Below are 24,995 nucleotides of genomic sequence, written 5' to 3'. Positions count from 1 at the left end.
GCTTCCCAATCCTCTTTCCTTTCTCCTCTTGCTGCCATTGGCTTAGTCCAGATCTTGAAATTTGCTCTCCTTCTAGCTACTCTTCGTGACCTTCAAAGTCAGGAATGATGCTTTAGAGTCACCTGTTTAAAATCAGGAATTGATCTCAGCATCGCCCGCATGTTCTGGGTGTCCCTTTCCAACGGATAAAGCTCAGCCCTTGGGAATGGCCTGCCATTTGCTTCCCAGCTAAGGCTTTGCCTTCCACTCTGGCCCCATTTCCATTCTTTCTACCACACTTGGTTGTTTTATGCATCAGGGAATTTCATAACTCCTGGCTCCTTCAGGCTCTACCTAGATTGCCTGCCATGCATGACCAACTTGCAGAAGGGTGTTCTTTTGTTGCCATACCCTGTGTCCCCTCCCTTGTCTCTGTCACCTCAAACTAAGTAACTCCCTCTATATTCCATATATCCCCATTGTCTATCAAAGCATGTACCACACCGTATCAGAAGCATTTATTTACGTCTCTTTCCTTTCCTGGACTGTAGGAATTCTGGGAGGTGGAGCCTGTTGCATTTGTTTTTGTAGCCCCATCCCGTAACATGCTAGTACTGAGTACTGTGGAACTCATAGTTCCATATGCGTCGAGTGCATGGAAGTGAAGTTTAGGCAGTTGTTAGCATTTGTGTTCAAGTAGGCAGATTTGATTTTAAACATGATGCTTGGTTAGGTCATAAAATGAAATGATCCTAACTTAGTAGGTGTTGGCCTCGCGGCATTTTGCAATCTCCTGGAGAGCTTTGAAAGTATTGAAGGGAAGCTGGTCTCAGGGAGGAGGGACAGTTCTGTCTGGGAGCCATCCTGGAAGATCATCCTTGGTCCCACTTCCTGAGGTTCTGACCTAATTGAGCTGCAGTGTAGTGGGACATCAGGATTTAAAACAGTTTCCAAGGGGATGTTAATGTGTGCTGAGTTTGAGAGCCATGGTTCTCACTGAACCCACCATATAAAGGATAAATTTGAATACTTGGTGTCTCTCCTACATGCTTCATAACTTCTTTCTCTTTTTACTCCTTCAAATATAGAGACCAAATGTAGTTAGAGAATCAGGCCAAGTACTAGAAAAGCTTTTGGCCCTGGCCACACAGTAAAACTATTATTCAGGAAACTTAAAAAATACTGAAACTTTAAAAAATACTTAAAAAAAAAAAACCTTAAAAAATACTGAAGCCTACACCCATACCCTAGAGCTTAAGGAACTCATCAGCTTATCTACATAAGCCTCCACATGCCATCATCACTCTTTGGGGATGATAATATTTTGTCTTAAAGATGTAAGGAGAGAAGGAAGGAGAGAGAACAGGAAGGGGGAGACATTGAAAATTACATATGACACTTAATGGGGATCTCAGCAATAGTAAGTTGAGGTTCCATTCAGAGATACTAAAACAAGGGAAATTATGGGAAATTGCTTTTACATCATGCTTCTTAGCTACCGATACTTGCATTTGATAATAATTGTCATGATGTCAAGGGACAACCAAGACTCACTACTCTGTGCAGGCAAAAAAATCCTCAGCCATTAGGGAATTTGGCTGGGGAAGAGGGACCAACAGAAGGCTTTTCTCCTTTCCTACTTAGATAAGATGTTCTGGTGGCAGCTGACACTAGTAGTTTGTTGGTGAAGTCACGGCAGTGGTGCTGTATTCCCTGTCAGTATGAACCACAGAATTCTTGATAGTTTCCTCTGAAATGGGAGAGAAAGACAAACACCGTCCTTTACACTTTGCTCTAAGAGAGACAGAGGAGATGTAGCTACTTGTGGATCTGGCTTCTATCCATCCATCTCCACCCCTCATTTATTGCACAAACACCAGAACACTTGAGAGCAGCAAATGAGACAGAGAGGCTGACTTTCACAACACAAATTTCAAAGAAGTAGCGCATAGGGCACAGAGTATTGCTTTTTAAAATAATAGACGTAACAAGACCAAATGCAGATGTAAGTACTCCTCTGAATTTTGTATTTTCACGAGGCTCAGTTGTTGACGATAACATTTAGGAAGGGTGAGTACATATGTGGCCATTTAAATCATGAAAAGCTAACGTGATGTATCTTTTTTAGGTGGAACCTACTGCTCTTGGTTTAAGAAGGTAGTTGGTTGCCATCTCCTGATGGCTTTGGAAAGTGTTTTGGACTCTGGTTTTCAAGTCAAATGTTTACTTTCCTAACAGTGCAATGAAGTCTTCCCATTCTCTTACATCTAGTAGATGTTTTACGTAGTCAAGTCATAGGGGTGCGCTTACTAAACTTGAATGAGTGTTATTTTTTTATACTTATGTTTGCTTATTTTCATGTTTAAACATTGTGGTTGGTCATATCTAAGGTGGTCTTCAATAACCCCTGTCTCTTGATATTCACTGCCTTGTGTAATCTTCTCTCTCTGAGTAACTTGCTTCTATTGAATCCAGTATCTTGAGGGGATACTGCTTCTGTGATCAGATTATAAGAGGTTGTGAGTTCTATCTTGGTAGTAAACACTCTTCCTTGCGGGCTTGCTGCAATGATTTGTCGCATTTGGGAAGTCCACACAGCAAGGATCTGAGGGCGACCTTTAGCCAATAGCCACCTAGAAACCTCAGTCCAATAGCCCAGACAGGAATTCAGTGCTGCCAGCGACCACCTAAGTGAACTGAGAAGCAGATTCTTCCCCAATTGAGCTTTTAGATGAGACCCCAACCCTAGCTGGCTTCTTGACTGCAGCCTTCTGAGACATCTTGAGTTAGACAACCCAATTTAAGTTGTGCCCAGATTCCTGACCCACAAAAACCATGAGACAATGTGCATTAAGTGGCTAAGTTTGTGGCAATTTGTGACCTCATAGCATATAACCGAAACAAACATTTTTTTGAAGACATTGTGCTATCATATACAATACCCCCCTTTAAAATAATTTGAATATAGTTGATACACAATGTTACATTAGTTTCAAGTGTACAACTTAGTAATTTAACAAGTTTATATCATATATAAATCTTCCATTTTTACAGATGTTTGGGTTTATTTTACCTCTATAAAAACATTGTATAATTCTAAAGAAGAGAAATGGTTTCTTATATGCTTTGGCAACATTCTTAAAGTATTTAACAAAGGATTTGCATACAGTAAACGCCTGTTAAATACTTATTAAATGAATAAACAAAGGTATGTTTGTTTTTGATACTTTCTTTGTTTCTTTTCTTTTTTTTTGGGTACCTTTTTTGATATTTTCAAAAAGTAACTTGGACTCACGCCTTCTAATATTTGGCATCTGTGATTCTGCTATGTTTGGTTAGTTAAAAGATTCATGTTTATTTCTTCTCAGTTAATAAAGAAAAATTGATTTTTTCCCACAAAACATTAAAGTTATATTTTCTAGGAATTTGGAGAATGAGCTATGCTACATTTTGCAGGTTTAATGAAGAGCCAAGTTGGATATGCCTTAGAGAATGGGATAAAATATATCTGGACTACAAATTCTGGGTCCTGATTATTTGTTTGTCTCGCCCGCATTTTTCATACTACTCATTCCAAATGACCATCATTAAGCTGGTCACCTAAGCAGAAGATGCATTTGTAGCATGTTAAATCTTTAACTCCTCAAGTAGTAGAAGAATGTTCTAGTCCTTTTGGGGGGGAGGAGGGCTGTTGATATCTTTGTTAAGAAAGACATGAATCAATCATTCACTACTATAATCTAATGAACAAGAAAAAAAATCTATGAAAATATAAACGTAAAGCCAATAAGTCCTAGTATAATTAATAACTAGTTTGCTTTTTTTCTCATCCCCCAGCCTTTTGGTGCATCTCTTTCAGATAGATATAGAGGCCCTGGAAGGTCAGATTAAAGGTAGTTTTCCCATTGTTCTTTAGAGAAAATAATCCTTGCCTCTATCTCTTTTTTCTTTATAGTGCAAGATGCTTTCATAAGATAACATCACTTCCCTGAATAGCTTCCCCATTCCTGTTCCATTGTAGTAGCATTTGGGGTTTGGACTTCCAACTTTATAGCTACTTGTGTTCTCACTCTGGCAGAAAGACATCCTCTCCCTCAGGCACCTTACTGTGTAACTCACTGCTTTGAACTACAGCCATATGGGTGTGTGATCAATCTGTCCTCCTCAAGAAATCCAACCAGGGCAGGCAAGGGAATCCATCTGGATCCTCTGTGGCTCTCTGGGAGATGGGGGAGAGCCTGTCAAGACTGAGCAGGCAGTAATTGCTTCCAGGTGTCATCAGAGACCCTTCTTTAGTCTAGAAAGCTTAGGGCACCCTATCCTAAATCTTAGTGTCTGGCCAATTCTTTTCTGGTAGGTGAATGGGTGTAAAGTTAACGATGGTCCCAACCCTCGTAGGAGTATTTCCAATTCCAAACTATGTGCTCCCTGTAAGCATGGCACAGGAACTACACGGACAGACAGACTCCCGAATTCCAGCAAGGCAGCTGGCAAATTCTTTTGTGAATTTGAGGGAACATGTGGGTTGGATGAGCCTCTGTTTCGGCAATATTGAAGCAACCACCAGTTCCTGGAGATGGCTGATGAAAGGATCCTTGTCAACCTGGAGAATGTTTGAGGAGTCTGTCTTTGATCTGCACTGTGCTGTATTTGTTATTGGTGACTTGGAGGAGATTGTTCAGGACACGTTGATCACCTTGACACACTGATTATGGGAAGCAGGATGAGATTAGCAAATCAACTGAATGACTGAATAAAAATCCAGAGATATTGAAACAGTGGGTGAGATCTAACAAAATAGACTTCAACAGGGGTAAATGTGAAGTCCCACAGTTGCGCACAGCACACACACGCGTGCATGCGCGCACACACACACACACCCTAGTACTGGCTGTTCTTGTCTCCTGGATGAGGGAGGGTTGTGTTCATAAGCTTGGACTTGAAGGTAGTGTTCATGGGTGGGGATGGGAGTGTAGAGGGCAGGGTGTCAATCCTGGAGATATGTTGAGTCAAAAGCTGGCTAGGCCCGTTGATAGGGTGACCTAAAGAGGTTAGCTTGCCGGGAGGGAGCATTTGGCTACCAAGCCAGCCAGATAGAGATCTAGGTCAGAGAAGTCTTGAAGAGGGTACAAGAAGGAGGTTGTAGGCAGAACCTGGGGCAGTTCCTGTGCTTTACTGTGTTTATCTGCTGCAATGGCCTTAGGCATAGGTGGGGAAGGAACTGTTAAAAGCACCATCCAGGTGTGGACAAGCATAAATACAGAAAGGGGAAACTTTGTCTAAGGGTAGCACTAGGAAAAAGGCTCAGGGAACCAGCTTGAAAGAAAGCACCAGGCGAGTGAAGATTGGAATGTGGTTGCCGAAAGAGTTCATTTGATCTCTGGCTGCATCCATAGATGTTAATAATATTTGCAATAACTCTTGGTGTGATATCATCTAGTGTGATGATCCACTACTGAGTGATACACTTTATGAGGATCATTGACACACTAGAAGGTAGCCAGAAGAGAGATTTCACTCATTCATTCATTCACCAAATATTTATTAAACATCTATGAAATGCAGGTACTTTTCTAGACATTGGGGATTTAACCACAAATGAGACAGATAAGGTCTGGGCTCCCGGTATGCTAACATTCTAGTGGGGAAAGAAAGTCTGTGAAATAGTGCCCAAATACATAAGACAATTATATATGGGAATAAATCTTATGGAAAACAAAATGGGATGACATACTAGAAAGTGATTTGATAAGGGAAAGGGGAAATTTACTCATAGAGAGTGGTCAGAGAAAACCTCTCTGAAGACCTGAACTGTAAAGGATGAGTAAGAGGCAAACATAGGAAGATCCAGAAAAAGAATTCTCCAGGTGGAAGGAGCAGCAAGTACAAAATTCCCAAGGTAGGAAAAAGTTCAGAGCCTAAAAAGAGGGCCAGTATGTGTGGGAAGCAATGAGCAAGGATGAAAGTAGTAGGAAGTGAGGTCAAAAAGACAGGAAGGGTTGTTGGTAGTAAGGGGTTGCAAGCTCATCCCATTGTTTTATTATATTCAACTTTTGTGTTTACAGCGCTTACTATGTACCAGGTAATATTCTACCTGCTTCACAAATGCTAACTCATCAGTCTTCATGAAAATGATGGCGATTTGTAATTAAGTTACATTACAGTAAGAATGTTCTTACAACTCTTATTTCATTTGTAACATTAAAAAAATCATATTAAATAGGACTTTTTAACATAGTGATTTTATAGACCTTGCATGTGAAACGCAGAGAGATTAATGGATTCGCCCAAGGACCGTATCCTGTGCAATTTTCATTCTTGAGGCTGTATCATTTGAGTAATAATTGGTGAAATAGAATAGTTTAACCCAGAGAAGAGAAACCTTATAGACGGACACTGTGGCCATGTTTGAATATTTGACGGGCTCTGCTCAGTGAGGCACCATTCTTGAGCAGAGACCCTGTAGGTCATGTTTTCACACAGAGTCTGCTCTGATATTTGCCATTTGATCTTTTTTCTTATTGTTATTCTTTTGCTTTATGAAAACCTCAGTGTAGGGGCGCCTAGGTGGCTCAGGCTGTTGAGCATCTGATTCTTGATTTTGGCTCAGGTCATGATCACAGGGTCATGAGATCGAGCCCCACATTGGGCTCCATGCTCAGCAAGGAGTCTGCTAGAGATTCTCTCCTTCCCTGGTTGTCCCTTCCCCCACTTGAACATGTGTGCACGCTCTCTCTCTTAAATAAATAAATAAATAAGCAAAATCTTACAAAAACCCCAAGCAAACCAACAAGTCTCAAGGTACTTGAAGAATATTTTAAATTGTCCCAGTTTATGGTTTTCATCTGTAAATTAGGGAGGACGAAGTAGAGCATCAGCATATGTTGCTGTCGTGTATCTTTTCAGTGAACAAATATTTTATCGAGTACCTCTAATGAGCAAGACTCTGCTTGCGGCTGGTGTAGAGAGATGAATGGAAATAGGTACAGTTCCTTCCCTTGACAAGTGAGGTCAGCTTATGCTCCCTGAAAGAGACAGGCAATAAATGATAAAAACAAATATCTATGTAATTTCAAGTTCTATTAAATGCTAAGGAAGCAGTGAATTAATGCATTCTAGTTCATCCTGCAATTTGGTAGCTTTGAACAACCACGGTCATTGGTTTTGCTCATAGATGTGCCATTTGGGAGGGCTCAGTGGGAACAGCTTATCTCTGCTTCCCACAGCTTGACAAGGGGGGAAGGTCCACTTCAAAGGTGACTGACTCATAGTTGCTACAGCTAACCATTTGGGAACTCAGATGGGGTTGTGGCCAAGGGACTTCATTTCCTCTCTGCTTGATCCTGCCCTTGAGACTGCTTGGGCTTCCTCACAGCATGGTGGCTGGGTTCCAAGAAATGGTCAATCTTAAAAAGAGGAAGTCCAGGAATGGAAACAGAGGTTTGCTGTGTACCAATGGTCAGGTGGTCAGGTCCACCTAGATTCAAGGGTATCTAGACCAGGAATGGTGCTAAGCCCAACTTGCGGTGGGAAGAATGTACAAAAGTTTAGTTGTCTTCTGTTCAGTGCAAGTTGTCTTTTCATAAGTTTCTATTTTTAAATCCAGTGTCTCAGAGAGGTGTGTTGTTTTTGTTTGTTTGTTTTTTGTTTCTTGTTTGTTTGTTTCACCTGCAATTTTTTTTCCCTACAACTAGGAAGTATTGATGTTGATTTCTAGGTGCTGGCTTAGGTGTGAGTAATGGTCTAACTGGTGAGGATTATGACAGGTTATCATATTTCTCCTTGGGTTAATTTCTTTAAAAAAAAACACCTCTTCATTAAAAAAATAAGAATAAAAGAGCAAGGTATCAAATATGAATCTCTTTGTAAGATTAAATTTGGATTCTTACATTAAAAAAACAAATCAATGGTTCCTTAATTGACCATTGTTTTGTCAATGGTTCTGAATCTTATGGGGTTTTAATATGTCCTACACTATCATGACCATGCTGGGCTTTGTGTTCAGAGCCCTTCAAAGTGCTTACTGGACTATCGGTGGTTATCAAAGGCATATTAAGCAAACCTAAGCTTCGTTTGCTTGGTTGTTAGGTAATGAACAGACTTCCTTTTTGGCTGTTTCTCTGCCAGTTCAGTTAGCCTCCCCCTGCTGGGTGAAGGTGGAAACACCTGATTTAATTCCATCTCTACCACTTCCTGTGGATCACTGGTAACTTTCCTTTCTGGGATTCAGTTTCTATAACCAGAAAACAGAGATAGCAACACTGGCTTGAAAGGTGTTTTGGAAGATTTAATAAACTACCTTCAGTGAATCATCTGGGCACACAGTAAGTGCTCCATAAAAGTCAGTTTCCTTTCTCTGCTCCAGGCTCGGCCCCATTTGTGTCTTTCTTGCCTTGAGGCAAAGTTGTGGAGAGAGCAAGAGCCTATTTTCAACAGTCCTCCAGGCGTCACCATCTCCTTCTTAATCCTTGACCAACTTTGAAACCTTTGGGGCTAAAACATGATATTGCTGATTAAAAAAAAAAAAAAGATACGTATGCCTGCACACACACACACACACACACACACACACACACACACACTGTACATTTCTCTCTGCTCACTTAGCAGGGAAACTAAGTCTAGCTTATTGAGAACTTGTCACTGAGTCCCGTTACAATGAAAACTAACTTCAAACCGATTTGAACAGAAATAGCAAATTTGGAAACACGCAGATTGTTTTGTCCACAAGAGCCAGCATTTCCTTCAATTTCTTCTTTTCACTGGTGAGCTCATCCTTGTCAGCCTTGCTTTCAACCCTGCCCAAGGGAAGGCATCAGAGGCAGCGGCCCCCTCCCTGATCAGACATGGACCCCGGCAGCCCCTTTCCCCAGACTCCTCAGAGCAGTAGAGTCTATCCATTCCGGAAGGTTTGTTTATTCTGTGAATAGATTCTATTTGCAACTGACAGATCAGGAGAGGGGAGAGGAAGGAATTACTTCGGATGGCTGGAGCGGAGAACTCATGAAGGGAAGGCTCCGGGGCTTTGCCAATGGGGCATCTGGCCGGAAAATCTGTGGATGAATCAGCACAAGGGGATGCTCCTATTACACAAAGAATCAAAATTGCATATTCTAGTGATCATTGCTGATCGGACCTTGGTAAGGGTGAAGGATCGCTGCGGAAGGAGGCTCACCCAGTGGTGGGTGAGATTTAGGAATCCTGAGACTTTGCACTGAGTCTTTTGAAAGCAAGAAGACCAGTCTCGAGACTTTCAAGTCAGCATCCAGACTTTCAAATCTTAGGCTATGTCCATGTGCTATTATAAATTGATGCCATTATAGGGATGTTAATACCCATCTTTTCTCCTAGAATCATGAAAAAGACTAGCCTTAATATGGAACTGGATATTAAAAGCAGTTTCTTATCCATGTATCCTAAAGCTATCAGTGACATCCATGATTAATTAGTGCAGGGGTGATTCCAGGAATGCTAATTGTCATTCCATGGTACAAAAATCACAACCTGGGTTGGTGGGTTCTTTCTTCCTTTCTTCCTTTTCCTCTTTCCCGCCTTCCTTCCTCTCTTCCTTTGTGTGACTGCATATCGAAATCAGAGTATCACTTGCTCTCGAGGATTAGCATAGTTATGTCTGACAATTACAACTGCCAAATATTGTATATTTTTGTGTATCAAATGGCGATTCAAATGGCAGTTCTAAGATACATTTAAAGGCTGCAGACACATGTAAATACATTGTCACTACAGGTATCATAATTCCTGATGACTGTTTTTATTGACAGAAGTCTCTGTGGTCAAAAGACTTTATCACTTTAACTTTTTAGTAGTCTGTGAATACTAAGCTTTTTTAAAAAATTATTGTGGTAAATACAGGTAACACAATTGACCATTTTAACCATTTTGAAGCATACTTTTCTGCGGCATTAAAGCCGTCACAGTAGTATGCAGACATTCACCATCCATCCACCAAACTCTTCCATCTCTCCTCATTGGAATTCTGGATCCCTTAAACTCGAATTTCTCATTCCCTCCCCTCCCCCACACCTCAGCCCACAACCACCATTCTGCTTTCTGTCTCTGTGAATTTGATTAGGTACCTTATGTAAGTGGAATTCTACAACACTTGTCCTTTTGTGACTGCTTATTTCATTTAGCATAATGTCCTCAAGGTTCATTCATGTCCTCGCATGGTTCAGAACATTTTTTTTTTTCTTTTTAGGGCTGAGTAATAGTCTATTGTATATATATACCACATTTGTGTGCCCATCTGCTGATGGTCCCTCCAGTTGCTTCCACCGTTTGGCTATTGTGAATAATAATAATTGTCTGCCAGGAGCATGGCCACATAGTGTGTACAGTCATGTAGACAGGTCCCCTCCTTGCTCATGTAACTTTCAGGTCTGTTCTTTTCACAGAAGAGTTAATGTTGGCTACCATCCTGGAGCGATCTGTTTCTGTGTCTTGTTACATGAATGACCTATTGCTTGCAGGGTCTGGAGTCTGTGGCACACGGGGGTGTTGCGGTCCATCTCTGTTCCAGTCACTTTTTTAAATTTTTTATTTTTTTTTAAAGATTTTATTTATTTATTTGACATAGAGAGATCACAGTAGGCAGAGAGGCAGGCAGAGAGAGAGAGGAGGAAGCAGGCTCCCTGCTGAGCAGAGAGCCCGATGCGGGACTCGATCCCAGGACCCCGAGATCATGACCTGAGCCGAAGGCAGCGGCTTAACCCACTGAGCCACCCAGGTGCCCTTGTTCCAGTCACTTTTATTTAGGAATCCCTACCGTTAACAATTAAAGCTTGGAAACTGCCTCCTTGGGTTGGATTGGCCCAAAAAAGAAAAATGTGAAAAACGAGACAAACTTCAAACAAGCCCCGGTGTTCCCCGAGTCAGACATGTCTGTAAAGGTCGCTTCTGCCCACCCTGGGCCAGGCTACCTGCCGCCATTTGGACTGGGATTCAACTTCTCCATTGTTTAGAAGAAAAGGGCTCCGGCCACACTGACTTTATGACTCAGAGCATATGGCAATCCCTGGTACTGTTATAAAAGATTCAGACATCCCAGAATCGATTTAAAAAAAAAAAATCTGACTACCAGGGTTCCTTTGAGGTATTAACTCTTGGGCATTTGTGTCTGCGGATGCCCGGCTGCTCTGGAGAAGAGATGACACTTCCTCACGTAGCTCAGCTTCCCCAGGAGAGTGGGCTTCTTCTCCTCCTGCTGGTGAGACCTGGGAAATCTTTCCACCATTTTGAGAAGAAGCTAAATCATCCGTCTGTTGACCCTGTTGGGGCCTGTGGGGTTGTCTATTTTGTTTACTGTGACTTTGTATTTGCTTTTGACCTTCAGTAGGTCCTGGTGCCACAGCCAAAACCGAGATGTAGAAATTAAACACACAGTTGCAGAATGAAATGACAGAAAGACTTTAATCATTTCTGGGTATGACCAGGCCAACAATAACATGGCGCTTTGCTTATAGGGTGATGTTCTTTGGGTTCTTGGTACCTTATACAGTCATCTGTCATGTGTTATGATATGTGATACATAACATGTTATAACACACACAGCAAGTATTAGACACCCACTGTGCTTTTCTCCTAATCTCCACCCCTCCTCCAATTCCACCTCGGTGGCTTAAGGGACAGGCAGTGTGAACCAGGGCTGGTGGGGGCCCAGGAGTCCTTAGGCAGCACATCTGTGGGGACAAGGAGCAGTGTGGGGTGGAGGGGGTCTGGAGGCGGAATTCGTGCGTGGCACAACAGAGCCCCTTGATATATGGTTATTGGAAGAATAAATGAGGGAAGGAGTAGCACCCCTGTGACCAGAGACACAAACAGGCCATCACTATCTATTATTAATTCCACTTCGCAGTTGGAGAGACTGAGTTATGGAGAGATTAACTGATTTACATGGGCTCAGCCAGCTAGCTACTTAACGTCAGGAACCAGACCAGACTTTATGTTTCCAGGCTCCAAGCCGAAAGTGTTTGTACTAGATTTATGCTCTTGCTGACCCATTCCTGCTGATGGCCACTTTGATAAATCATCTCAATTAGAAGCAGATGTTATCATGGTACACATGGAGACATGCCTTCCCAAGGTTCCAAATGGTGAGTCGCTCCTCTACAGTTTCCCGTGTGTGTGCGCGCAGGGGGTGGTCTGTGTCTGTACAACCCTCACAAACACACAAATAAGCAGGCTATAAGCAGCAGCAAGAGAATGAGCACAAGGAGGCTAGCTGTGGTGGGGCAGCAGCTTTCAGGAGAAGGGAAGTATTAAGTCACATGCATTTCCCTAGAGATCCCAGCTAGTTTTGCCTGGAAACTGAGCAGTAAAATGAAGAGCTTGGTTTGTTGTAGAGAGTAATTGGAAATGGCTCACGCAGCAATGGAAGTTTCTGGGAATCTCGATCTGGGAAACAATAATTATTATAGGCATTCGTGGCTTTATGACATCTGGTACTGACCGTGACATTCTGGGGCTCTTCATTTGCATGTGGAGATTCTCTTAAATCATTTCTTTTTCATTTTGTGTTCATATGGACTTTATTTACTCATAATAATCTCCTTTTTTATTATAAACTTAATATATGTAAATTTTGCAAGAATTTGGGGGAAGATGTGTAAAGGTATAAAGATAAAATGGCTTGTAATTCATTACATGGAGATACCCATTGTTAACGTTCTGGAATATATACCCTTCTACCCTTTCATACATACGGACACAAACATTTTGGTTGTACTGTCTGCTTTCCCTTTCTGCTTGAAGATATATTGTGAGAATTTTCCCATGCAATTAAATATTCTTCTAAAACACAGTTTTTTCAGGTGCCACGGTTTTCCACCCTATAGATACACCACATTTACTTAACCATTTCCTTCCCGTGGCATTTTAACCAACTTCTGACTTGCATCATTCATATACACGTGGAAAATACAGCATCCATGTTTATGTCTATAGACTGTTTGAGAAATACATTTATTTTGAGCAGTGGAGTATTTGATCTTAGTTTGGAATCGCTCTTTCCTCTTGGGAGCTTGGAATTAGAGCAAAAATGGGAAAAGAAACATGCTAATGACTGAAGTTGGGGCAAGTTATTGTTAGTTGAGCTGTAAGAGCTCTTTCTCCTTTTCCTCTCTCTCCTCCTCCCTCCTTCCTTTCCTCTCTCTGTCCTTTGCTTTGACGAATGCCTCCTATGTGTCGTGCACAGTGAAGCGTGGAGTCGTGAGAGGCAAGTTCTCGTCCCTGCTCTCATCAGTGCAGAGGCTGGCGGCTGAGGTGTGCCGCGCGGATTGTGCGGGGGAGAATGGAGACACGAGGTACCGGAGATTTTTAGCCTCGCAGGAAAGGTGAAACAGGAGATTGCTGACATGCAGGGATTTGAGGGCCCTGCTGAAGGGGGCATGGGTGCACGTGTATGAGTATACACGTGTGTGTATATGTGTGCATGCATTTTAATGGGTGGCCTAGAGCACATGGTGGTGGTGGGGTTTGCATGAGCTGATTCCCACCACTTAGGAACTTGGGAGAGCTTGGGTGGTGCTTCAATTTCCAGCTCATCCCTGAAAAGAGAAGAAAAAGATCATAAAGCTCCCACTTCGCAGACCCCAGAGCTTCTTTAAACATGGCAGGCTATTCTTGACCCTAGCATTGCATAACATGGCAGACTCTTACCTCCTTGGTCCATATATGTATCCATCGAATTGCAACCTCTTAGTCACAGACTGTCACTAAAAGAAAAGGAGGATTGCCACCAGTGGCACCCCCTTCTCCTGCTTCTGTTCTCAGACCAGATTCTCTCCTCTCCTGAGAATGCTCCCTCCTGGGATGGAGGTGGCTGATGTCTAGACCAAACCGGATCACGTCCGGTCATGATTGTATCTCTGCCAACAGAGAGTCGCAGGGACAGACTGGGTCTCAGGGCATGGTCCGATCAGGCGGGCTGCACTTGCTGTTGCGGTCTGATCCTGGTGTCCTGGCTGGAATGCAGTTCTTCGGTGGGACCGACCTCTCCCTCACCTCCATGCCCCTCCCCCGGGCTCCTCCCAGGGAATGACTAGACAAGCTGGCCATCCGCCCAATGCCGTCCTTCACCACAGTGGGGACTTCTCTAGTGTTGACTTCTTACTCCTAAGGTCTCAGCAAGGGCCCATTAAATAACAGAACAAGTGATAATCGGGGTAGAGTGACTTGGCTTAGTTAGACTTGGGGGGCAGAAACATTTCTGTGGTTGTGCCTCGAAATATCCAGTACAATGCCTTCTTTGATTCCCAGGGTCAAAGCAAACACGCCACATAAATGAGGAACCTGGCACCTAAACGTAAACACATTTAATTTATGAAGGGGGAAAACCGTGTTTTTAGCAAATTTTCCATAAACTAGTAAAGCAACTATTTTGAGACAGAGCTATATACATGTTAATAGAAAACTATTTTATTTATCTTTATGAATCTGAAAGTGGCTTAAAAGGATGCTTTTCTAAAACTATGATACACTGTGAGCTAACTTTCAAACTTCTGTTGAATATTTGAAAAAAACTAGGGCTTAGAGAATTTAAATAACTCGTTCAAGGTGACATAACCAGAAGTTCCAAAGATAAAACTCGAAATCGAAAGCATTCACGATTAATGTGCATCTTCCAAAGAAGACACTATTTCGCACAGACGAATATGTCACGTTATTTTATCGAATCCTCATCTTAACACTTTGGAATCTTAGGCTCCTTTCATTAGCAGGAAAACTGAGGTACAAAGAGATCAAGAAAATCGTTCAATGTCCACGGTTATTATGTGGCAGATCAGGAATCCAGCCACAAGTCAGGACAGCTCCAGAGCCCAGGACATCTCAGGGCACCGGGATTTCTTGCAGAGGCTGCATGGTTTGAAATATTTCTCAAAACAAGCCTATTTCCCTCTCCATTAGTTGCTCAGACTTGAGGAATTCCTAGAAGTGGAAATTAATAGGGTTTGGTTAGGGAGGGAAGAAAGAAACGAGTAGAAACTTTGGTGGAGGCAGAGAAAAGAATATATATTTTTTTTCCTCTAGCCCAATTTTCAAAGTGCTTTTGAATCACTTTTTTCTTTCACTCAAATTCAGAGCATGGCTCCATTTATTTTCAGACCTGGCCAGCAACATTTTGCCACGGTAATTCATCTTTTCATAATCTTCACCAAAGATCCCCAATTGCGTTGGCATGGTGTTTCAAGTAGGAGGCAGGCCAGCCTATAGTTCTCTCTGGCAAGGGTGGGAGGTGGTTGGGTGCTGTTCTCCCGAAGGACAGAAAAAATGGAGCCATAGGAGCTCTGACATGGTAGAAGATCTGGAAAAGTAGGACACCCCGGAGGGTATTTGGCATATAACGAGGTTGAATTAGATCCCAAATGAAGCAAAATCCAAGCAACCTGGCCTCACACCGGAGACGGGGGAGTCAGCTTGGAGCTGACAAAGCCCAGGCTATGGAGGGGCTTAATGACAGGAAAGGAAATGAAGACATTCCTGAGCTCTCCAGCCTTCTTTTCCCCAGACTCAAAGATGCTCTCTCGAATTTCAGGCAAGGCAGAAAGGAAGGCATATGCTGTCTCCTCAGGCCGCTATCCACAGGTCATTTTGACTCTGCCCGGGGTCCATGCACCCTTAAAGGAAATCCTAAAGAAAATCTCTCCTCCGGCAAAATACCTGTGTATATGCAGAGCATGTAGACGGGCCTTCTGGAAACAAGGAAGCCTTGAAGGAGAAGTTTTGTTCAGAATGCCCAAAAAGCTCCTGGCCACGAGACCTGAGAGAGAGAGAATCTGTGTGTGTGAGCAAAGTCCTTGCCAGCTGATTGCTGTGGGGAATGGTGAGTGCTTCCTGGCCCGGAACAGAATCATCCAGCCAGCTCTGGTAGGGCTGGCCAAGGTTTTATATGGGAGTTTGCATTCTTCAGGCAGGCAACGTAATTGGCACCTGAGCAACAAAGCGTTCCCTCGTGGGATGCTACAACTATCATTTCTCTATCATGCCTTTCTATGTGCAGGTTGCCCCAAATGCAATAAGCAAACAACACAAGCAAACAAACAATAGAACAATAATGCTGAGGAAGCACGTGACTGTTTTATAAACACATGTGCGTGTGCACGCACACCCACCCACCTTGGAACCACAGTCCCAACAACTAATATTTTAATAACTTCTTTTTTTAAAAGATTTATGTATTTATTTATGTCAGAGAGAGAGGGAGAGCAGAGAGGGAGAGTGCAAGGGAGAAGCAGACTTCCCGCCGAGCAGAGAGCCCGACACCATCCCAGAACCCCTGAGACCATGACCTGAGCCAAAAGCAGATGCCTAACCGACTGAGCCACCCAGGCACCCCAGGAACTTCTTAAGATGGCTCTTGCATTCAGGAGTATTTTTACCTTTGACTGATCCCATTTGGAAATTACTCTTTGTAGAAACCCATGACTCTCAGCCCAGAAGTATCAGGGACCTCACATTTAGAGGTTTGGATTTAATTGTTCTGGAGCCAGTCTGGGGCTTGTTTTTTTTTTTTTTTTTTTGTTTTTTTTTTTAAGATTTTATTTATTTACTTGACAGAGATCACAAGTAGGCAGAGAGGCAGGCAGAGAAAGAGGAAGAAGCAGGCTCCCTGCTACGCAGAGATTCCCAATGCGGGGCTCAATCCCAGACCTTGAGATCATGACCTGAGTCGAAAGCAGAGGCTTTAACCCACAGAGCCACCCAGGCGCCCGGCTTGGATGTTCTTGACCGGTTCCTAGAATGGCCCTGACCATCAGGTGGGGGTGAGCACTCCTGACCCTGTGGGGCTGTACTATGGATCGCCCCTCACCGGCTTCACGGCCCATTCCTGCTCTATCCAGAGAAGACGATGACAGCGGAAGTCTGAGTTTAAGCCAGTTTGTAGTACACTCTTAATAATGTATTTCAAGTCGATTTCTTGTGCATTTTACTGTAATGCCATTTAGATACGGGAAATCTTTTTGACCTATTGATTTTGGGGGAGCACGTCTCCAGAAGGGCTACAATGTTCCCATGTGTCAGGTGACCATAATCTTATCAGACTCTACCAGCACCCCCCCCACCCCCGCCACATCTGCAGAAACACGCCTCTCAGGAGGCTCACATCTAAGAGAACACATCGGCATCTTTTTGCTCCCCTGTAAAAGGGGGAAAAACCATATATGATCAATGTTCAGATGGATTTCACACTCCATCAGATAGTCTAGTCCAGTGGTCATTAATTAGCCTTTTTATGTTACCATGATTGCATTGTGCTTCCTGTATTTTAACTGAGAAAGTGAAAGTCTGTGGGTAACTTGGCTGGAGTTGTCCTGGTTGTTCGTTTGGACCAGGCTGTTCGTTCACAGGTCCGGACTTCAGTGAATGCATTTCTCTCCCATAGGATGGCTTTCTGCGGAAGCCTCGGGAGATATGCTTTTTGACGTAAAGGATTGAGAAAAACTGAGAAAACCCGAAATGTTTTTAGATCTCAGTGAACTATTGCCAGCTCATTTGTAATAGCCCAGGAGTCTGAACAAAAAGAATTTTACAAAGCTATGTTGCATAATACAGTAGAGCCCCATGTTTTAAAAGGATATGTGCATGAGATACAGACTATATATTATATAAAGCATAATAAAAATACTTATAACGGCCTTTAATAGGATTAGTAAGGAGATGATCACATTTAATGTATTATCTGAGTCCTATGGAGGTCTTACAACCTAAAAAAAAAAACCAGTACACATTTCTCCTAAGGCATCTTAAGAAATACTTAGAGTACAGTTTGGGTCTTTCGACCTAGGTAAGCAGCCGTTAATTTTATCTTAATGTTTTGTTTTATTTTCGAATATTTAAAGATTAGCCATGAAAAAACCTTCCTCCTAGCTCTCTCCCCCACCTCCCCAGTTCCTGGTGTAAATGGTGCTACCAGTCTCTTGAACAGAGATCTTTTATTGATGCTGTATTTAAGTAGAACTGGAGGAATAGGTAGATTATTCTTTCAGGAAATAAAGTTTTTACAGAAAAAGGAGGAAGAAAGTGGCATCGTTTTTGCATATGAAATTCAGCAATATTTATTGGAAAGTTACTTTTCCAAATCAGCCTCTACCCTTAGCTGCACTAGCACAGTGTCTTTGCAGTAAACTCCAGAGAAATATTTACTTATTTAATTAGCTGTTGATGGAAAGCACCTGTGAGCCTCTTCTGTTTTCCTATCCTGGGTGAGGCTAGGTGATGAGGCAAGTCGGACCTCCTTCCCTCTGATGTCCCTGCTTCTGGTGGCCAGCCCATTACCTCCCCCTAGCTTGGCTTGGAGACTCTGCAGGTCCGCGCCTGCCCCTTCCCGCGTGGGTGAGCCATTCGGGTGGGCCATTCAGGTGGCTCTTCGGGTGCCTCGGAGCCCCGGGTCACATCGGTGCTGCTGGGAAACTTGGAGCACTTTCTCTTTAGATGTGGGGCAGGAGAGGGCTGAGGCGCTTCTCCTGCTGTGTGAAGAGTTGCCTCCTACTTTCCCAGCAGGAAAGAAAGCCCAGGTGGGGCGAAGAAGCAGTTTTTCCGGGTACTGCTGCATGTCAAATAGGGCTTCCTATTGTTTTGTTTACCTTCTCGGCTAATTCTATGATTTTTAGTTCCAGGAGGGTTTGGCCGGGTGACAAATATTCCAGGTGACTGGGAAAGAGCATAGCAAGGAGAAACAGCACAGGGCTCTGGTTGGACCGGTACAATTTTGACTTTTATTCTCTATGATCTTTTCCCTCTTTGATATCCTTATTTTCAAAAAAACCCAGAAGAATATGTGAAACGGGCTCTACTGGACAGGTTGAAGCTAAGAAAGCAGTTTCCTTAGCAACTGCAGCCATATGAAAGGCTGGCAAGTCTTCCTTGTCTCATTTTTCATTTCATTTTCTGTGGTTCCTGAAAGGAGGTCAGATGCTCTGTGTTAAGTTCACGTTGCGGTTTTGCTTGTGGTACCTTCTGTCTCAGAGCTGGGGAAGGCAGATCACTGTGCGAGTTACCGACTGCTTTTGTTTATTTCAGTTAGAAACGAGCACATCGACGCAGTCACATCTGACAGTCAGCTTTCAAAGAATCCCAGAATATTCGTCTTATTTGTGAGTGCCTCAGAAAGGGAAGTGTGAAAGCAAAGGACAGTCTCGGCCACGCACGTAGTTGCGGTTCATTCGTCTTTAATGGGAGCTCTTCTGATTTCAAAGTCATATCTGACTATTTTTTGGTAATGGCAAATAACACCTTGCTTTTTTTTTTTTTTTAATTCAGATTAGACCTCCACTAATAGGATTCCTTTCCTAAAATTGTATGCAAGATCTGAAATTGAAGTTTATGGTCAATTTCAAGATTCCCAGTTCAATTCAACAATATTTATTGCATCTCTGATTCACTAAGAACTGCAGGGGATAAGCAGATGTGATAAGATGGTCTGTGCCCTCAAGGAGTTTCAAATTTAGTAGTGGGAATAAGACAAATACGGTGTAATTACAACTACAAGGAAGAAAGTGATAAATGGTACAACGCAGTGGTTATCGACCTTGACTGCATATTGGAATCACCCGGGGAGCTATAAAAACACCGGAGGTTCTTCCCCAGAGGTTCCGATTTAATCGATCTGGGGAGCAGCCTGGGGATGGGGATTTCAGAAAAGCTTTTCAGGGGAGTCAAAGGCACAGTCAAGGTTAAGAACCACGGGCAAAGAGCATCCAAGAAATGTCCAAGACACCCTTCGGGTTCTTCAGGATCGGAGAAGGCTGACTTTCAGGCGGCTTTGCAGAGTGGGTGGGATTCCAGGAGGCAAAGGAATTTGAGAGTGAAAGGAGGTGTTGGAGAGGAGGAAGAGCACGAGAAAAGCCACAGACGTGTGAAACTGCGGGGTGGGGATTCGGGATCCGTGAGCAGACCACCTCCACGCAAGCTGGAGTATGGAGTGTCCGGGAGAAGAGAAAGCTAGGAGGCAGATTGAGAGAGGCTGAGGTGGGGGTAAGGTGTGAACAAGGCGGGTTGAGCTGGAGGCGGGACCCGGTTCAAGTTGAGTGGGTCTGTTTTTAGCCAGGCCTCGAGATCCTTGGGGTTTGAGTCTACTGTGGTTGGGAGGAGTCAAGCAGAAAACAAGAACATGAGCTTATTATAGGACAGGACAATAAATTCAACACCTGACCAAATCCTCCCCTTGGAGATAATTCCGTTAAGCTCCTTTGTTTTCCAGTTGAGGAGGCCTGAAGGAACTGACCTTTGATGGTTCCATGACCCGTTAGTGGGCTGCTACAGCTCCCAGGTCAGTGCGGCGCCCAGGTGGGGATGTCCAGCGGGTAGTTTACAAGCGGGGCCGAGGCTGAGGAGAGAGGTCAGGGAAAGACGCGTAATTCTGAGAATAATTTTCAGTGAAGTAATTAGGGCTTGAGGGCAGGGAGGAATATGGAAGGAAAAAGGAGAGTGATACTGACATGAAAAGAGGGGAATTTGAAACCCACAAGAGGGGCATAGAATTGGCATCAGAGAACTGGAAGAATCAGAATTCAGTGGTATAGACACCACGGAGAGTCCCACAGGAGGAGGGGGTCTCCCTGGAGAACGGCCCCCTGGTGGGGGTGTGTGTGAGCATAATGGATGAGGAGACGCCCCCAGGGGGTTGTGGCTCGTCTGTAACCTGTGCCTCCTCCTGGTACTGATGGTGTAGTCACCTGGTGCCTCAGGAATGAAGGGCAAGTTCTCCTCCTGAGCCGGGCAGTTCTTCTCTAGGTCTTGCTTTTTAGTCGGGTTTCAGCTGTCAACACACAAAATAATCGCAGTGGAAAAGAGACTGATTTGTTTTCTGAAGAGGAAAAAAAAAGCCTCCAATTCTAAAATTTTAAGGAAGTCCAATGGGGGGAAAATGACATTCCGTAATATGACCTTGAAAAAAAGAAAGCAAAGAGCTTACAAATAAATAAGGCCATAAGTAGTCATCATTCCATTGTTTAATATGAGTCCTTTACAGAGGAATGCCGATGGATAGTGGGGTTGAACAGGCAGGTAGATATGTATCCTGTGTGATATTACAGAGCGGGAGAGAGGACGAATGAGGTGTTGCGGACGCGGGGGCGCGGGGGAGGTGGTGGGGTGGAAGGAAAAGACTCCGTAGTTTCCGTTTGGGGAGGGGAGGCACTATGCTTCAAGCTGTTCAGTGACTCTGCTTCACAGTGAGAATACCCAAAGGCATCACACCTTCCAGAAACCCCCTTGGCTGTCCAGAAAGAGGGAGTTAATGAACAGGGACAGACGCTACCAGCAAAAGAAGAAATGCTTTATTTATTATTCACTAATCTCTAGGTCCCCATGCTACTCAGAATTAACAAGCTTTCTGGAATAATGGTTTAATACCTCTTGGTTTGACATAGCTGTGAGGATGCACAGTGTCTCTCTGAGGTCCAGTGGGGAGCCATGTATTAGAGCCCCCCCTCCCCACTCTTCTAGCCTGTGGAGGTCTTCGAGTACCACCTCCTGACCCCAATGTCAGAATTAACTCATAGCATCCCTGACAAAGGTTGCCTTTGTCAACCTGTCCACCAAATGTTTCTAGTGATGGAGAGCTCATCACCCAATAAGGTAGCCCATTCTATGAACTTAAAAACTTTGGAAAGTTTTTCCATGTGTTGAATTCTCCTTTCTACAGCATCTGTCTTGTATCTGGTCCTGGGTTTTATCTCTTTTAGAGTCCATCATGCCCCTCAAGCTCTTTCTCTATTAACTATCAAATTTGTATTCTATTACTGGACTCAACATTTTCACGTGCTCTTTGCAATGAAAAGAGGAAAAAAAAAAACCTGAAAAAAAGTCATAGCTTATGTATTCAAGCTAAAATTCTTTGGTGTGATATCTGGGTCCATCTGAGGTCCTCCATTCCTTGAAAAAGTCCTTGAAGTCAACACAACATTGGTAATTTTGAGGCTGCTCTTAGTAGTTTTCCCGATGAATAATCTATCATGTGTCTTTGACAAATGTCTTTCTACACAGGGACTTCCTTTGCTGTGTGCTGATCTGTTGAGTAGGGCCTTTCTGGGGCATGAAGGCAAAGACATCGCTTTTTTTTTTTTCTTTTTTCCCCTGGTGAGCTTGACTGATGTCTTAGTTCTCAGAATATATAACACACATCATTACAGAAGTCTGTTTGCATTCAACTCTCAAAAACATTTTTTCATCATTGTCCTAGACATTGGCCCATGCTAAAGATTTTTTGAAGATAGCAAAGCACTATAGCAATCACAAGCAACTATTCAGTAAATTCCTGCTGAGTCGTCTTGAGTGGAATCTGCTTCAGCTTCCCCTCTTCTCCCTAAATTGACGTTTTCCTTGGGGGTACGGGTGACATTTCTAGTCCCTAACCATGTCTTTGGGTATGTTCTACTTCTGTGAAGTGTGGGTGGATTCTGTTAGCCCTTCTTTGCAAGACTAGGTCAAGAGTTCTGTTAGCTATGAATTTTTTTTTGAAAATTGATGAAGTCAAAGAGAGAAGATAGTATACTCAGCTAATCAGGGCCAGTCGAATCAGGAATCTATGCTAGCGTGTTCCACAGAGAAGCAGAAATCCCTATAGCCCCATATCTCCAATATCCAAAACACTTACCTTTTTTAAATCTGGGTTCTTCAGAGTCTTTAGGACACCTGGATGACTGTTTTCAGTCACATTCGCTCATTAGGGAATTAATGTTGCTTTTTTTTTTTTGTCTACAGTGACCAAGACATATGCAAATAAGTTGCAAATGACTTTTGTCCATGCATCGTTATTCAGGGTATTTTTCCTGATTCTTCTTACATAAGTTTAAATACAGTGTGACTTGACATGAGATCACATTTAAATGAAGCACGGTTTGCTTTATTTCCACAAATGCCCTTAGCACATCCAGCTCAATTACCTTCACCCCAACGGGCAGTTCGTGCTCCTGCCATTTGGCCGCTGTGGATTCATGCCTTGTACTTGGGTTCCTGGGCACCCGCTGCATTGGTGAAGGGACTCTCTGTCCCTTCTTTGTAACCAATCTGTCAATCTACGTAGTGATTGTTCCTCTTGGCCTGTTTAGTAGGCGTTTATGTACATTAACAGTGGAAGGTTTTGTGTACAAATAAAATTTGACGTTTTTCAAGAGTTGGGTTGACATTTATTGGGTACTTTAGTGTCTCCTCTGTAAACTGGAGGGCTGTTAATTTTACTGGAAGGCCAATCCTTGGAAACGAAGCCAATGGCAAAGCACCTCTCTTGCCCTCCTTAACGCTTCCATTGAGGCAGAACTTTTCCTGCCATTTTCATGAAAGGACACTTTGTCGATCTAGTAGCGGTCTAGACACCAGGGTATTGGGAGGGGTGAGCAGAAGGAAAGAGTGCAAAAACAGTGAGCAGGTAATTTAGGTGGAAAAGGTCTGGAATCTGTCATTGTGTAAGAGAAAGGAAAGGTATAGGTTTGGAAAGCAATCTAACGTTTTTAGATAAATTAAAATGCTTTATCTGTCAAATTTTGTGGGGGATACTGCTCACTTCTGGTGAGGTGGGACACATTGTAGGATCCAGATATTCTTGAATCTTCACATGTCAACTCAGATGGCTTTTGGTGAGAGGCAAAGGCCATCTTTCAAGGCCTATTGCCAATGTCATTTTTCCATAAGATGTTCTCCGATTCCTCCAAAGATGGATCCTTCTCTCTCTGTGGATCTCTGAGGACATTCAGTGCCTCGTTTTGCCTCCGACGTTGTTCCTCATTCCTCCTCACGTCCCTTGCTGAACTGTGGGCCCCTTGAGGGTGGGGCTGCCCTTGCTGGACCGTGTGTCGCCTGCTACACGTGTGCAGAGAACACTCTCCAAATGCGCAGTTGAGTTGGAAAGACAGGAATTGAAAGGGTGAGAGAGAAAGCAGGCGGGCTTTGAAAGCCTCTTACATTTCAAGAGCTGGAGATGCACTCCAGAGGCCACCCCGGGCAAGGAGCTGGCCTTGTGTCAGGATGTGTGGAAGCTGCCTTTTTGGTGGAGGGGATGGCGGTGAAACCCCGCGAGGGCATTCTTCGGTGGATGTCTTCTCAGAATCCTCAGTGCTCTTGGGCACAGCGAAGCTCCGACGAAGAGGGTAACTCTGTCGGGTCATTAACAAACATTTAACCTCAAAGTGCTGGGGTAAGGAGGGAGAAGGCCTGGAGGATGAGGCCAGCTCCGGGTACCAGGAAAATAGGTCAGAATGCTGAGCAGCATCTTGCCTGTCTGAGGACTGTGACACCCTTGTCTGGGCGAAATCTCCCAGAGGTAGTAGGTGACATTTTCTCTCCTCCTTTATTTTCTGAACACTTTCAATGGCACTGAGCTCTAGAGTTTACCAAAAAAAGGTTAATTTTTTTTTAAAATTTTAGTTCCAGTAGAATTAACAGACAGTGTTATATTAGTTTTAGGTGTACAATACAGTGACTCAACACTTCCATACATCACAAGTGCACCCCTTAACCCCCAACCCCCTATTTCACCTACTTCACCCATCCCCCAACTCCCCTTCCTTCTGGAAGCCATCAGTTTGTTCTCTATACTTAAGAGTCTCTTTGGCGTGCTTGGGTGGCTAGTCTGTTGGGCGTCCCTCTGTTGGTTTCAGCTCAAGTCATGACCTCAGGGTCATGAGATCGAGCCCTGTGTTGGGCTCTACGTTCAGCATGCATGTTTGCTTGAGATTCTTTAAAAAAAAAAAAAAAAGAGCCTGCTTCTTGGTTTGTCTCTCTCTCTCTTTCTTTTTTTTCCTTCTGGTTGTTTGTTTTGTTTCTTAAATTCCATATATGGATGAAATGATATGGGATTTGTCGTGCTCTGACTGACTTAGTTAACTTAGCATGAATCTCTAGCTGCATCCCTATCATTGCAAATGGCAAGATCTCATTCTTTTATGTGGCTCGGTAATATTGCACTGTGGATATCTACCACATCTTCATTCATTTATCAGTGGACACTTGGACTGCTTCTATAATTTGGCTATTGTAAATAAAGCTGCAATAAACATAGG

General features: G+C 43.4%; 1 long non-coding RNA gene across 2 annotated transcripts in view; it reads left to right on the top strand.

Moving 5' to 3' along the window:
* Nucleotides 1–1,986: 1,986 nt before the first annotated feature.
* LOC309847958 overlaps nt 1,987–24,995 on the top strand; it is a 39,067-nt gene continuing 16,058 nt past the window's right edge. For both annotated transcript variants that reach the window (XR_014302744.1, XR_014302745.1), the window contains exon 1: nt 1,987–2,049. This is a non-coding gene — a long non-coding RNA (uncharacterized lncRNA). The remainder of the gene's footprint in view (nt 2,050–24,995) is intronic.

This window comes from Mustela nivalis (assembly GCF_964662115.1).
Source record: "Mustela nivalis genome assembly, chromosome: 14".
Taxonomy (NCBI): Eukaryota; Metazoa; Chordata; class Mammalia; order Carnivora; family Mustelidae; genus Mustela; species Mustela nivalis.
This window is presented reverse-complemented; position numbering and strand designations above follow the sequence as displayed.